This window comes from Callithrix jacchus, chromosome 2 (genome assembly GCF_049354715.1).
Source record: "Callithrix jacchus isolate 240 chromosome 2, calJac240_pri, whole genome shotgun sequence".
Taxonomy (NCBI): Eukaryota; Metazoa; Chordata; class Mammalia; order Primates; family Cebidae; genus Callithrix; species Callithrix jacchus.
The window spans coordinates 95,640,615-95,656,350 of record NC_133503.1 but is presented as its reverse complement, the minus strand read 5'-3'; the positions used below and the strand labels follow the sequence as shown (position 1 = coordinate 95,656,350).

The 15,736-nt window shown below is 35.2% G+C and overlaps 1 protein-coding gene across 15 annotated transcripts in view; it reads left to right on the top strand.

Annotated features, from left to right (window-relative positions):
* Window positions 1–15,736, top strand: part of KCNN2 (potassium calcium-activated channel subfamily N member 2) — a 459,477-nt gene that overhangs the window by 181,424 nt on the left and 262,317 nt on the right. For all 15 annotated transcript variants that reach the window (XR_013532555.1, XM_078365847.1, XM_054252040.2 and 12 more), the window contains one exon: window positions 1,884–1,969. The gene's annotated coding sequence lies outside the window, so the exon portion shown is untranslated. The remainder of the gene's footprint in view (window positions 1–1,883; window positions 1,970–15,736) is intronic.

Genomic DNA, 15,736 nt, shown 5'->3' with positions numbered 1-15,736 from the left:
TGAAAGTCTATCTTGACTCCATTTTATTGCCTTTGCTCCTTTACTGTATTTGCTTAGCTGAATATATCTATGTGGGTCTTTTTCCTGGGCTTTCTAGCATGTTCCATTGATGTATTTGTCAATTTTTTGCAAATACTTGATTATCTTGATTACTGTAGGTTTAAAATCTTGAAGCTAGCTGGTGTCAGTGTTCCAACTTCGTTTTGGCTGTTGTGGCTTTGTTTTGGCTTTGTTTGGTATTGTATTGGCTGTTGTGGGTCTTTTGACTCTCCATATAAACTTTAGAATTTGTTTGTTGATATCCACAAAATAAGTTAGTAAGATTTTAATTGAACCAAAATTAATCTTTAAAAATCTATCAAAAATAATCAGAAAATAAAAATAATTGGGGTGGTATCTATAGATAAACTATATGTCAAGCATCAGCAAACTTTTTCTGTGAGGGCCAAACAGTAAAAATTTTAGGCTTCATGGGTCACAAATTGTCTTTGTTGCATATTATTCTATATTTCTTAGGCAATCACTTAAAAATATAAAAATTTTTATTCCAAAGACCATAAAAAAAAGCAGCAGGTTGGATTAGATCTACAGGTCATAGTTTGATACTCTTTGGACTGTGTAATTAGAAAAACTTGCCTTGTAAAACAAAATTCTAAATGCTAATGTTGCAAGCCAAATCTATAAAATATCTTAGGACTGCTTCTTGGTTTAACAAATAACACACTGGAAATGTGTATTTGAAAATACTAATTAAAATGGTATTGCCAATCAGTATGTTAATAACCACCTCCCTCAATACCCTCAAGATAACAATGCTGGCAAAAATATTTTAAAACATATATTTTAAGTATCTAAATGCTACTTTACCATGGTAATGGGCTGGAGTGAGGAAAAACACTAACCCAAGAAGGTGAAAGTCAAATTTTATGAAATAGAGCCATTAAACTCAATAAAGAAGTGAATTATCTGAAGAAATACAAATATTAAAGCAATCTTTCAAAAAATATTTGTAAAACGGGTATTTTAAAAATCCTAAAAGAAATATGGAAATAAGTTTTAAAAAAGAAAAAGGAATTATGAAATGCGAACAGATAAATGAGACTCAATAACAGGATCAGCAGAAAAAGAGCCAATTAGAAATCCCGGCATTGAAAATTTTGGTCATTTTAAAATTAACAAGTGAACATAGCTAAAGAAATAATGAATAGCAAGACCTAGAACAAAACACTGAGAGCTTAAAAAAAGTGACAGTTAAATTAAAGACTTGGATCAGAAGAGAGGTTGAGAAGTTCCAACATATTCCTGATATATGTTCAAGTAAGAAAAGTAACAATAGAAAAGAGACAGGATTTGAAGAATTAATGAGAATTTCTTCTGAGCTGAAGGAAGACAAATTCATATACAGTGATCCAAGTAATAAAAATGCTAGTAAAAATAAATTCAACTCTGTATGCTTATAATATCATCACTACTCTATATGCCACCTTTATGTGAAGTAGAAAACAGTGCCCTCTGGCAGATGCTGTTCTTTAATTTTATGATTTGAGTGAGTGGCCCATGGCCTGCTTTTCAGCCTTTACTTGCTTTCTTAGCTGTATTCATTTGTAAAGGGCAAAAATTACACAAGTGCACATGGTTTGGCTCTAGGTGCAATATGATAGAATCTAACTGTGTATGAATTGTTTTAAAGATTTCCTACAAAGTAGCAATAATTAAGCTCACTGTAGATGTTTTCATTACTGACAATATATGCTAGGAGGTAACAGAATAAAATTTTTAAATGCTGAGGAAAAAATGTGAGATTATACAAAACAAAGTTATTATTCAAAAAAGAGAATGAAACTAAGTTTTGGACAAAGACTAATAGAATTTACCTCTTACAGATTCTTGCTGAGAGAACTACAAAAGGATGGACTCCAGCAAGAGAAAAAGTGAATCTAAGGAATGGAGTGGGATATAAGCAATAGCGGTGAGTAAAAATAGTAAAATATGTACATTTAGTTCTAATATAAGTCAGTGATTTTATTGAAAAAAAAGTTAGGTCAGCTGAATTTATTTCAGCTAAACTCTATGTCTGTGGTTTCAACTATCTTCAGTTTAGTGATTCATTCTTATTTAAGTATTTCCTGTCTGTTTCTCTCACTAGCACACCACTACTACACTAAGAAAACATAACAGGTACTCAAAAAATATTTCTCCAGTGAATAAATGTATTTTTATTTGAATTTTAAGAAAAGTTTTTGATGACAGATAGCATTTTCTTCAGATTAAGTATCTGAAAATATGTTACAGTTTTAGCTCTACTTTAATCAATCTTTGTTCTGGAACAAAATGCTACAGCTTCTATAGACTCTGCTTTCTCACTGAAATTGAGGATGATGATATACACCTTATTAATTCCCCAAGAAATTGAGGTTAAAAAAAAGTAAAGTGCATGACTGGATAATATGTTTGAGATTTATATTTTCATCTATTTATATGCCTCATTGTCTAGTGGCCAGAAAAACATTTAATGCTTCATTGAAAGTATATCTAAAGCAGAATGCAAAAGCAGTTTGCAAGGTTTCCTGTATTTCCTTTCAGAAAATTAAGCAAGGATTAAAAAGAAGAGTAAATGAGGGAGACCAGATAAATTTTAAGAACCTAGGCAAGGGTCCTCTCAGCAGGAAGCTGTAAGACCATGGTAAACAATATTTGCATGGTATCCTTAGGCACACTGTACCAAAGGCATCCTCAAAAATATTTTTATATGATTGTTGCCTAGAACTACCATGCCAGAATGGGCTACATGGACAGGGAATGGATATCAAAATATGGAACCAAGTATTTGAGGGCCTTTTCCAAACACTTTGGGGCTACTTTTGATTCTGAGACTGTCTTTAGGGGACTGAGATGTGAATGACAATGCTCAAGAATGGCAAACTGGATTTTTCATCTATCTCAGTGTGCAAATAAGTTGATTTGAAAATCTGTGAACTGTACTGTATTATCGGATGTGAATGTCAGTTCTTCCTGAATTAAGATGTGAGTTTGGCACAATTCCAGTCCAGAGAATCATATCTTTTGTTTGTTTTTACAATAAGACAGTTATAAAAAAGAAGCTGAATGATACATTAATGTTAAAAGTCAGACTTTTGGTGAAAAGTGGTCTTGGTCTCAAAATAGGCATTCACTTGTTACTTCCTAATAAGTCAGCTGTTGAAAAAGTCCAGGTTCCATTTATGTTCTGTTATCTTTTCATCTGGAGTTTTGGATTATTGAAACTGGTGGTGTGGCTACTTGCTGATAGTGAGCTGCCATGAAATGTATGTGTTTGGATTTAAATGTTTAATCTTAGGGCAGCAGATGAACTCCAGCTCTTGTAATCTCTACTGAGGTCTCTTCTGCTTTTATGCTGTCCATCATTCTGACTACTAACAGTCACCCATTCATTGATTTTCTACAAGACAAAAGGTAAACTTAAATACTTTTTGCTTTCTTGCTCTACATGTTGAAAATAAGTTATATAATTTATGTCAAGAGTTAAAGAAATATCAATACCTGGACACAAATATACATCAATTGACAGCATCCATGTTTGACACTAACAGGTTTGAAGGTCTGCATAGAGAAGTAACCCATAATTAATTAGTCTACTGGAATGAAAAAATTTCCAAAGACATACAGGGAGGATTCTGGTTCTTTGCAGTTTCAGAAAAACTGGTTTGGAGAAAAATCTTTTGGAAATGCTTATTTTCCTTTTCAAAGTCATCTTGAACTGCTTTGAAATTACAAGCAAGAAGAAGACTCATATCTGTTTTTCTTTAGCCATATTTTAAAACATTTTAGTAAAATATATAAATAATAGATGATGATCATTTTCACATCTAATAAAATTAATGGTTTTGACATTAAGACAGGAGTCTTGTTGGGCATACAAAGCAGCCAATATAGATAGGGAAGTATATTTTTCAGAGTCCAGTTAGGTGATAGAAACCCCAGCAATTGTTTTAACAAGAGAATTTAACACAAATAAGTGTCAGCCAGGAATTGAAAACCTGAAAAAAGAGAACACCGCATTTTTCACAGAGCATCTCTAATGCTGGGGAATAAAAGGAAGAGGCTAGGGTTATTAAAGTTTAGAAGTTTTGATGAAGGACTCAATGAGCTAAGACAAACTTCGAGGAAAGTGTGTTGCTGAGTTGTGATGCTGCCTCACGAATGCCATGAAGTGCTGTGTGCTAGGACCCACACCTTTGAGTAGGGGGCACCAGTTGGCATTACCTGGCATCTGTGAGGAGGCAGAACAGAGTTGATTCTATGGTTGTTGAAAAAAATGCAAACTAGAATCAGTTTTACTATTGGAACAACTAGCTACTATCAGGTTGAAGCACTGTTCAGTTATGCTGAGAATAGGAAACAAAACAGCAACAGGAAACAGCCTAGAAGCAAAGTATCCTTTCTTCATCTTCTAGCCTTCTAATATCTCTCTTTGCTTCCCCCTTTTGGTAGCCTAATAATAATTTAGCTGACAACAGAACTGTGGTTCCCAGAATCTCAGCCCTATAGGTGAAATGAGGAAGAATGGTTTGAATCTAAGCGACAATAGCTTAACAATGAATATGGGGAAAAACAAAATAAAACTTACTTGTTTTTCTTGCCTTCCCTATGATTATTTTATCAGGGACATATTCAATACTTTCAGCTTTCCATATTTTAGATAAAAGTAACCATTTTTTAGAAAATGCTTTTTTCTTAATTAATGTAGTGTGAAAATAAAGTAGTTGAATAAAGGTTGATAGCTAAACATATGCATGTATTTTCTACAAGTCTTTTAAGATAGCCTAAAATATATTTTTTATATTCTAAATCTTATGTAATAAAAAATAATTCATGACAGGAATAATTAAGGAAGATAACGTGGATTTGCTTCATGCAGAAGAACACTGTAGAAAAGGCACAGCACAAAAGAAAGCAGAATCCCATCAGAGATGTGGGTGTGATCTCCAGGGAGCTTCAAGCTCAAAGTAAATGAATTTAAGGCAGGCATAGTTTCTGGAACATTGGTTCAGTTGTAATGTAATTGTTTTCTGAGCCTGAGAACCAGTCAGCCTCCCTTTTCTTCTCCAATTGTGCTGAGCCATGGAATGTTACAATTTGCTGTCATGATAAAGTGATGAGTGTAGGCTTTGAGGCCTGATGAGTTAGTTCCTTAGAAAGCTGTGACATCCAGGAGTCTGTTCATGACGTTTGCCCATTTTTAATGGGGTAGTTGTTTTTTGCTTGTTCAATTGTTTGAGTTTCTTTTAGATTCTAGATAGTAAAACGTTCTAGATTTTAGACAGTAAAACAGTGATGCGGGAACACAAAGATGACCAGACAAGCAAGAACTGACTGAGAAAATCTATCACTATAAGGAAGAGTCACCAAATTCAACAAATAGACTTTCTACCTGAAAATATCACTTGACTAAATACAAAGTATTTTAAAAGCTTTAATTCATATTGAAGAAAGGATATAATATTTATAAAAAAAGGCATTATGTGAAGAAGATAGGTAATTTTGTAATTTAAATATATAGTAGTAGAAATTTAAAGATCTCATTAATTAGCTTAATGGCAAAATAGACACAACTGATGAGTAGCAAGTCAAAGGTTTCTCCAGTATGGAGAAAAAAACAGATATTTAAAATGACAGAAAGTTTATATTATATAGAAGAAGCATCAAGAATGTACAGTGTATCTGTTTTCTAAGCATTCTAAGTACATAGAACAGAAAAGGTAGAAGAAAAGAAATAATCACAGCAGTTATTATTAAATATTTTCAGAGTGAAATATGACACCAATTACAAGTAACCAGTGGATTAAGTAACAAAAACCACATATGTTTGTTTATTGTGTTCAATGACATATCTCTAGCACACAGAACACTGCTTGATACATAGTAGGTGCTCAATAAATATTTATTGAAGGAATGAATTAGTCAAAACATAAAAAGGCAAATTTTGAGAACACTAATGATAAAGAAAAAAATCTAAGTTAGTCTACAAAGAAAAAAAAGAAATGGAAATAAAAATTGTATAAGACTTACCAAAAAGAGATTCTAAGTGGGACAAAATTTTAGATTCTGAAGGAATTGATTTTGAACCTAAATTCTTATAGCCAGTTACATTAGCATTTAAGTATGAATGTAGAATAAGACTTTACAAACATGATAAAACTCAGAAAGGTAATCATTCACGTATTCTGTAAAGTGAATATTTAAGCTTGTCCTTTGGCGAAACAAAATGAATTGAAGAGGGACATAGATAGGTGAGCAAATAAATCAATAAATCATGTAGTGAAGCTCATACAATTGTGGTTTATTGAAAACAAAGAGCTATTTGGGACTAAAATCCCCAAAGATCTCACCAGAAGAAATAGTGAGTCAGGGGTTAGAGGAAGAGCAGAATGGGCAAATAGCAGGTTGAAAGAAGAGAAAGCATTCCTATTTTCTTCAATAGGTTAGTATACAAATATATTTAATTTAAAAAAATGTGTTTTAACCTAAAGGAAATCTTAGATTAAATGTTCTTAAAATGCAGAGTACATAGACTCCTTTAGAGTGTTTTATTTTTTTTTTAATACTGAATCACATGATATGAGCATTTTCAGCTTTGATAGATACTGGCAAATTCTCTGCAGTGAAGTATATCAATTATGTTCTAACAACAGGTTTTGAAGTATTCATTTCCTATGCCTTCACAACAGTTGATATAATTAAGTTGTTTTCCCTCAGCTATCATATTATGCATATGATTTTGCAACTTGCTATTTATTTTAACAATGTGTCATAGCCATTACTTGAGGTGAGTATAAAGAAAGATCCAACTCATTTTTTAAATAGGTGCATGATGTTTTAATGTAGCTGTGTTTATTCTTATACCAATTTTATTGTTGTCACTGTTGTTTATAATAAAAGTTATTAAATATTGTGTAAAGAAATATTGGTGGGTCAAATAACAAATGAGTATCTAATTTGCACATACTACTCTTTGATTTCTTTCATATAGTGAATTGAATAACAAAAGACACATACTTCTGTGTCTTTTGATTAAGCTATTTATTTATTTTACCACTCAGTCTAAAACACTGCTTTAATTCATTCATAATTCTTATTACTGTGTGAAAAGTTTTATTTATTTACGTTTTTCTAGTATCTCACTTTGTTCACTTTTAGAATGTATTCTCTTTTAGGCAGGGAACTTGACCAACTTTCTTTATGCCTGATATTTATAGTAGTTAATAAGCAAATAAAAGAATGAAGGAATAAGTGAATGCCAGTGTCTTCCTACCTACTTACTTTTGTTTTTGCTGTTCCCTCTACCAAAAATATAACCTGTCAAGTTGTATTTATTCTTCTACACCTAGTTCCAATTCCTTTTTATTAATAAACTATCCCTAGATCCACTTACCCAAATAAGTGGCTTTCTCCTTTACTCATGACTTACAAGTACCCTATACTGTTGTACTCTTACTCTTACCCCATTCTGACCACCACCTTAAAAACATCAGTAGTTGCCCAAACAACTTGTTTTCTCAGTAGTTTATAGATTCCTTGAAGACAGAGCCTATGTCTGTTCATTTTTCTGTCCTCCAGAGCACCATCATTGTGCCTACACTTGACAGAATGTTGTTTAACTGAATTGAGTAATTACTGTAAGTACCTTAATACTTTTTGTAGCGGGCTTAGTGGAAAAGTAATAAAATTTGAAATCAGAAAAAAAGTATGAAACCTAGTTCTTTCAATCTTAGCTGTGTGATATTATTTTTGAATTAAGCCCATGTACCCTTTCCTCACCTGTAAAGAAGGATTATAATTCCTAAATAGCAAGGTTGCAGTGAAGAGTAAACATGAAACATACATGTGAAGTAAACATGAAGAGTATATATAATGCATAGTTGTTGGAACACAGTAGGTAAATATTTGTTGATTTACTTCTTCGTTCAGTAAACATTTGAGGGCCTACTGTGTGCCAAACAATGATTGATGGTGATGATGATGATAATAATGAAGAAGAAAGAGATGATGATGAAGTCACAAGCTTTAATTGAATTCCCATTAATGAATGCTTGTAATTTTGGGGAATGGTGAAAAACAATGACATAGATTCTCACTTAAGTAATTTGATGTTCAGGTATGTACTATTAAGGAATGATAAAATTTCAGTCTTGAGATGTCATTTTAACTTATTAGATCAAATTCTCTTTCAATTGAAAAATTAGTAAATATAGAATCCCTTTTTAATTGTAAGTCTCAAAATAAAAGTGAAGAACATCTCATTTACTTTTGAGGTTCTGTTATATGAAGTAAACAATAGATTTATGTAACATTAGCATGTAGAGTAGAAAAGAAAGTCTTGAATATTAATTTATGAAAATAATAAAAGGAAACTAAGATTAGCAACCGCATTTCAAATTTAAAAATGTTCTCAACCAAACAAATTTTAAAAGCAGACAGCTCAAATGTATACCTTTAACCATCTATCTATTTTTTGAAATAAAATACAGTTTTATTATGATGTATTCTGCTTCTGGGGAAAATACAGTAATATCAGTAATTGGAAAAGTTGGAAAATTTTTATTAATCAAAACACAGACTAAAATTGTGCCTAAAATTGCATTTGCAGTAATTTTCTTTATGCTTCTCCATTTCTAGCATATAAGATGAGCTTTCTAACTCAGCCCCTTTCTTGGAAAGTATATATTAATGATTTTCAGATTATGACTTCTTCATTATTATATTAGAAGTTGAAAAAGTTTAGAATATTGTCAATCACATAAATGATTTTTTAATGTGATTTTTGGATTCTTATGATTTCAGGTTTGTATCATGTTTTTCTTTTATTACACATAAAATTTGTCGTTTATATTTTCTGTTTACAAGTGTTTTGCTTTCAAAAATAAATAATAGCAATAAATTATTACTTTTATGGCCTATCATCTAATGCTCCTACTATTTAAAAACCATTAGATTATTTCTGCATATAGCATTAAAATAGTTCAAAGAGAAATTAACTTAATTTGCTTATTTAAATGATTACATAGATTAATTAGGTTAAATTAAATGATGGAAACAGTTAAGCTATGAAATGTATGATTGTACTAAAAATTAAAATAAATTTGATTCTTTTTCAAAACTTTAGACAAAGATATTTTTCCTTATATTACACAGTGCTTAATTTCATAGAGAGTCATATGATAATGATTTTTAATTTTAATTTCTGGAAAATGTGTCTATCTCCTGAATTATAACTTGCTCTCTTTTATTATCTAGTAAGATCTCTGCTATCTTTTTTTTAAACATTTTCTTTTTTGCTCTTTTTTTTAACTTTCAATGCAGCATTAATTATTAGTTTCTTTTTTTAAAAAAATTTATTATTGCATTTTAGGTTTTGGGGTACATGTGCAGAACATGCAAGACAGTTGCATAGGTACACACATGGCAGTGTGTTTTGCTTCCTTTCTCCCCTTCACCCACATTTGGCATTTCTCCCCAGACTATCCCTCCCCAGCTCCCCCCCCGCTGGCCCTCCCCGTTTCCCCCCAATGGATCCCAGTGTTTAGCACTCCCCTTCCTGTGTCCATGTGTTCTCATTTTTCATCACCCGCCTATGAGTGAGAATATGCGGTATTTCATTTTCTGTTTTTGTGTCAGTTTGCTGAGAATGATGTTCTCCAGATTCATCCATGTCCCTACAAACGACACAAACTCATCATTTCTGATTGCTGCATAATATTCCATGGTGTATATGTGCCACATTTTCCCAATCCAGTCTATCATCAATGGGCATTTGGTTGGTTCCAGGCAGGTCTTTGCTATTGTAAACAGTGCTGCAATGAACATTCGTGTGCATGTGTCCTTATAGTAGAACGATTTATAGTCCTTTGGATATATACCCAGTAATGGAATTGCTGGGTCAAATGGAATTTCTATTTCTAAGGCCTTGAGGAATCGCCACACTGTCTTCCACAATGGTTGAACTAATTCACACTCGCACCAACAGTGTAAAAGTGTTCCTTTTTCTCCACATCCTCTCCAGCATCTGTTGTCTCCAGATTTTTTTTTTTTAATTTTTTATTGGATTTTAGGTTTTGGGGTACATGAGCAGAGCATGCAAGACAGTTGCGTAGGTACACACATGGCAGTGTGCTTTGCTTTTCTTCTCCCCTTCACCCACATTTGGCATTTCTCCCCAGGCTATCCCTCCCCACCTCCCCCTCCCACTGGCCCTCCCCTTCTCCCCACAATAGACCCCAGTGTTTAATACTCCCCTTTCTGTGTCCATGTGTTCTCATTTTTCATCACCCACCTATGAGTGAGAATATGCGGTGTTTCATTTTCTGTTCTTGTGTCAGTTTGGTGAGGATGATGTTCTCCAGATTCATCCATGTCCCTACAAACGACACAAACTCATCATTTCTGATTGCTGCATAATATTCCATGGTGTATATGTGCCACATTTTTCCAATCCAGTCTATTATCAATGGGCATTTGGGTTGATTCCAGGTCTTTGCTATTGTAAACAGTGCTGCAGTGAACATTCGTGTACATGTGTCCTTATAGTAGAACGATTTATAGTCTTTTGGATATATACCCAGTAATGGGATTGCTGGATCAAATGGAATTTCTATTTCTAAGGCCTTGAGGAATCGCCACACTGTCTTCCACAATGGTTGAACTAATTTACACTCCCACCAACAGTGTAAAAGTGTTCCTTTTTCTCCACATCCTCTCCAGCATCTGTTGTCTCCAGATTTTTTAATGATCGCCATTCTAACTGGCGTGAGATGGTATCTCAATGTGGTTTTGATTTGCATCTCTCTGATGACCAGTGACGCTGAGCATTTTTTCATATGATTGTTGGCCTCATATATGTCTTTTTTGTAAAGTGTCTGTTCATATCCTTTGCCCACTTTTGAATGGGCTTGTTTGTTTTTTTCCTGTAAATCTGTTTGAGTTCTTTGTAAATTCTGGATATCAGCCCTTTGTCAGATGGGTAAACTGCAAAAATGTTTTCCCATTCTGTTGGTTGCCAATTCACTCTAGTGACTGTTTCTTTTGCTGTACAGAAGCTGTGGAGTTTGATTAGGTCCCATTTGTCTATTTTGGCTTTTGTTGCCAATGCTTTTGGTGTTTTGTTCATGAAGCCCTTGCCTACTCCTATGTCCTGGATGGTTTTGCCTAGATTTCCTTCTACGGTTTTTATGGTGCCAGGTCTTATGTTTAAGTCTTTAATCCATCTGGAGTTAATTTTAGTGTAAGGTGTCAGGAAGGGGTCTGGTTTCTGCTTTCTGCACATGGCTAGCCAGTTTTCCCAACACCATTTATTAAACAGGGAATCCTTTCCCCATTGCTTGTTTTTGTCAGGTTTATCAAAGATTGTATGGTTGTAGAGATGTTATGTTGCCTCCGATGCCTCTGTTTTGTTCCATTGGTCTATATCTCTGTTGTGATACCAGTACCATGCTGTTTTGATTACTGTAGCCTTGTAGTATAGTTTGAAATCCAGTAGTGTGATGCCCCCCGCTGTGTTCTTTTTGCTTAGAATTGACTCGGCTATGCAGGCTCTCTTTTGGTTCCATATGAAGTTCATGGTGGTTTTTTCCAGTTCTGTGAAGAAAGTTAATGGTAGCCTGATGGGGATAGCATTGATTCTGTGAATTACTTTGGGGAATATAGCCATTTTCACAATATTAATTCTTCCTAACCATGAACATGGAATGCTTCTTCATCTGTTTGTGTCCTCTCTTATTTCGTTGAGCAGTGGTTTGTAGTTTTCCTTGAAGAGTTCCCTCACGTTCCTTGTGAGTTGTATTCCTAGGTATTTTATTCTTTTTGTTGCAATTGTGAATGGCAGTTCATTCTTGATTTGGCTTTCTTTAAGTCTGTTATTGGTGTAGAGGAATGCTTGTGGTTTTTGTACATTGATTTTATATCCCAAGACTTTGCTGAAGTTGCTTATCAGTTTCAGGAGTTTTGGGGCTGAGGTGATGGGATCTTCTAGGTATACTATCATGTCGTCTGCAAATAGAGACAATTTGGCTTCCACCTTTTCTATTTGAATACCCTTTATTTCTTTTTCTTGCCTGATTGCTCTGGCTAGAACTTCCAGTACTATATTGAATAGGAGTGGTGAAAGAGGGCATCCTTGTCTAGTGCCGGATTTCAAAGGGAATGCTTCCAGTTTTTGCCCATTCAGTATGATATTGGCTGTTGGTTTGTCGTAAATAGCTTTTATTACTTTGAGATACGTTCCATCGATACCGAGTTTATTGAGGGCTTTTAGGATAAAGGGCTGTTGAATTTTGTCGAATGCCTTCTCTGCCTCAATTGAGATAATCATGTGGTTTTTGTTTTTGGTTCTGTTTATGTGGTGAATTACGTTTATAGACTTGCATATGTTGAACCAGCCTTGCATCCCTCAACTTCTGACCTTGTTATTGGTCTATTCATAGTTTCAGCTTCCTCCTGGTTTAGGTTTGGGAGGACACAGGAGTCCAGGAATTTATCCATTTCTTCCAGGTTTAGTAGTTTATGTGCATAGAATTGTTTATGATATTCTCTGATGATGGTTTGAATTTCTGTGGAATCTGTGGTGATTTCCCCTTTATCATTTTTATTGCATCTATTTGGTTGTTTTCTCTTTTCTTTTTAATCAATCTGGCTAGTGGTCTGTCTATTTTGTTGATCTTTTCCAAAAACCAGCTCTTGGATTTACTGATTTTTTGAAGGGTTTTTCGTGTCTCTATCTATTTCAGTTCTGCTCTGATCTTAGTTATTTCTTGTCTTCTGCTAGGTTTTGAGTTTTTTTTGATTTTGCTCCCCTAGCTCTTTCAATTTTGATGATAGGGTGTCAGTTTTGTATCTCTCCATTCTCCTCATATGGGCACTTATTGCTATATATTTTCCTCTAGAGACTGCTTTAAATGTGTCCCAGAGATTCTGGTATGTTGTGTCTTCGTTCTCATTAGTTTTGAAGAACTTCTTTATTTCTGCCTTCATTTCATGTTTATCCAGTCAACATTCAAGAGACAGTTGTTCAGTTTCCATGAAGCTGTGCGGTTCTGGGTTAGTTTCTGAATTCTGAGTTCTGACTTGATTGCACTATGGTCTGAGAGACTGTTTGTTATTATGTCAGTTGCTTTGCATTTGCTGAGGAGTGCTTTACTTCCAATTATGTGGTCAGTTTTCGAGTAGGTGTGATGTGGTGCTGAGAAGAATGTATATTCTGTGGATTTGGGGTGGAGAGTTCTGCAAATGTCTATCAGGTTTGCTTGTTCCAGGTCTGAGTTCAAGTCCTAGATATTCTTGTTGATTTTCTGTCTGGTTGATCTGTCTATTATTGACAGTGGAGTGTTAAAGTCTCCCACTATTATTGTGTGGGAGTCTAAGTCTCTTTGTAAGTCATTAAGAACTTGCCTTATGTATCTGGGTGTTTCTGTATTGGGTCCATATATGTTTAGGATTGTTAGCTCTTTTTGTTGTATCGATCCTTTTACCATTATGTAATGGCCTTCTTTGTCTCTTTTGATTTTTGTTGCTTTAAAGTCTATTTTATCAGAGATGAGAATTGCAACTTCAGCTTTTTTTTTCTCTCCATTTGCTTGGTAAATCTTCTTCCATCCCTTTATTTTGAGCCTTTGTGTATCCTTGCATGTCAGATGGGTTTCCTGGATACAGCACACTAATGGGTTTTGTTTTTTTATCCAATTTGCCAGTCTGTATCTTTTGATTGGTGCATTTAGTCCATTTATATTTAGGGTTAATACTGTTATATGTGAATTTAATACTGCCGTTTTGATGCTAGCTGGCTGTTTTGCCTGTTAGTTGATGTAGATTCTTCATTATGTTGATGCTCTTTAGCATTTAGTGTGATTTTCGGAATGGCTGGTACTGGTTGTTCCTCTCTATGTGTAGTGCCTCTTTCAGGAGCTCTTGTAAAGCAGGCCTGGTGGTGACAAAATCTTTGAGTACTTGCTCGTTTGCCAAGGATTTTATTTTTCCTTCAGTTATGAAGCTCAGTTTGGCTGGATATGAAATTCTGGGTTGAAAGTTCTTTTCTTTAAGGATGTTGAATATTGGCTCCCACTCTCTTCTGGCTTGTAGAGTTTCTGCCCAGAGATCTGCTGTGAGTCTGATGGGCTTTTCTTTGTGGGTGACCTGACCTTTCTCTTTGGCTGTCCTTAGTATTTTCTCCTTTATTTCAACCCTGGTGAATCTGAAGATTATGTGCCCTGGGGTTGCTCTTCTTGCGGAATACCTTTGTCGTGTTCTCTGTATTTCCTGCATTTGAGTGTTGGCCTGCCTTGCTAGGTGGGGGAAGTTTTCCTGGATAATATCCTGAAGAGTATTTTCCAGCTTGGATTCATTCTCTTTGTCACATTCTGGTACACCTATCAAACGTAGGTTAGGTCTCTTCACATAGTCCCACATTTCTTGGAGACTTTGTTCATTTTTTTTTGCACTTTTTTTTCTAATCTTGGTTTCTCATTTTATTTCATTGAGTTGATCTTTGACTTCTGATATTCTTTCTTCTGCTTGGTCATGTCCACTATTGAAACTTGTGCATGCTTTGCGAATTTCTCATATTGTGTTTTTCAGCTCCTTCAATTCATTCATACCCCTCTCTAAGTTATCCATTCTTGTTATCATTTCCTCGAATCTTTTTTTTCAAGGTTCTTAGTTTCTTTGCATTGATTTAAAACGTGTTCTTTTAGCTCACAGAAGTTTCTTATTACCCACCTTCTGAAGTCTAATTCCATCATTTTGTCACAGTCATTCTCTGTCCAGCTTTGCTCCCTTGCTGGTGAGGAGTTTTGGTCTTAGTAGGAGTCGCAGTGTTCTGGTTTCAGATGTTTTCCTCCTTTTTGCACTGGTTTCTTTCCATCTTTGTGGATTTATCCACCTGTCGTCTGAGTAGTTGCTGACTTTTTGGTTGGGTCTCTGAGTGTATGCCCAGATTGTTGATGATGAAGTATTTCTGTTACTTTGTTTTTCTTCTACCAATGTAGCCCCTTTACTGTACCACTGCTGAGGTCCACTCCAGGCCCTGCTTGTCTGGGGTGCATCTATAGCGGCTGTGGAACAGTGAGGGATGCTACCAGTTTCTTTTTCTGCTATCTTTGTCCCAGAATAATACCTGCCAAATGTCAGTCTTCTGGATATAGAGGAGTCAGGGAGCTGCTTGAGGAGACAGTCTGTACTTTATAGGAGCTCAAGTGCTTATCTGTGAGCTCTGTTGTTCATTCAGGGCTCTTAGGCTGCTACATTTAATTCTGCTGCAGCAGAACTCATAAAAAACCCCCTTTTTTTCTAAGATGCTCTTGTCTTAGGGGGTTGGGGTTTTCTTTATGTGTCTGTTGCACCCAGCTAGGAGGCAGTCTAGTCACTATTTGCCTACCAAGGCTCTGCTCTGCTGGTGTGAGGTCCGCCCTGTTGCTGCAGGCTCTGCCCTGCTGCTGCAGTCTCCCCCCTGCTGCCATGGGCTCCGCCCTGCGGCGGAGTCTTTCTGTTGTGCTGGGTTGCCTCGGCAACGGCAGGCTGCGTCAGCAATGGGAGTGTACCTCAGTAGGGGCGGGTTGCCTTGGTAATGGCAAACGCCCCTCCTCCACCGAACTGCAACATTCTGGGTTCAGCTGTGCCCACTGTGAAACTCTCCACCCGGAGCATTTGGAATTGCTGTTTTGTTTGTCCTACTGCTCTGGCCCAAACGCCG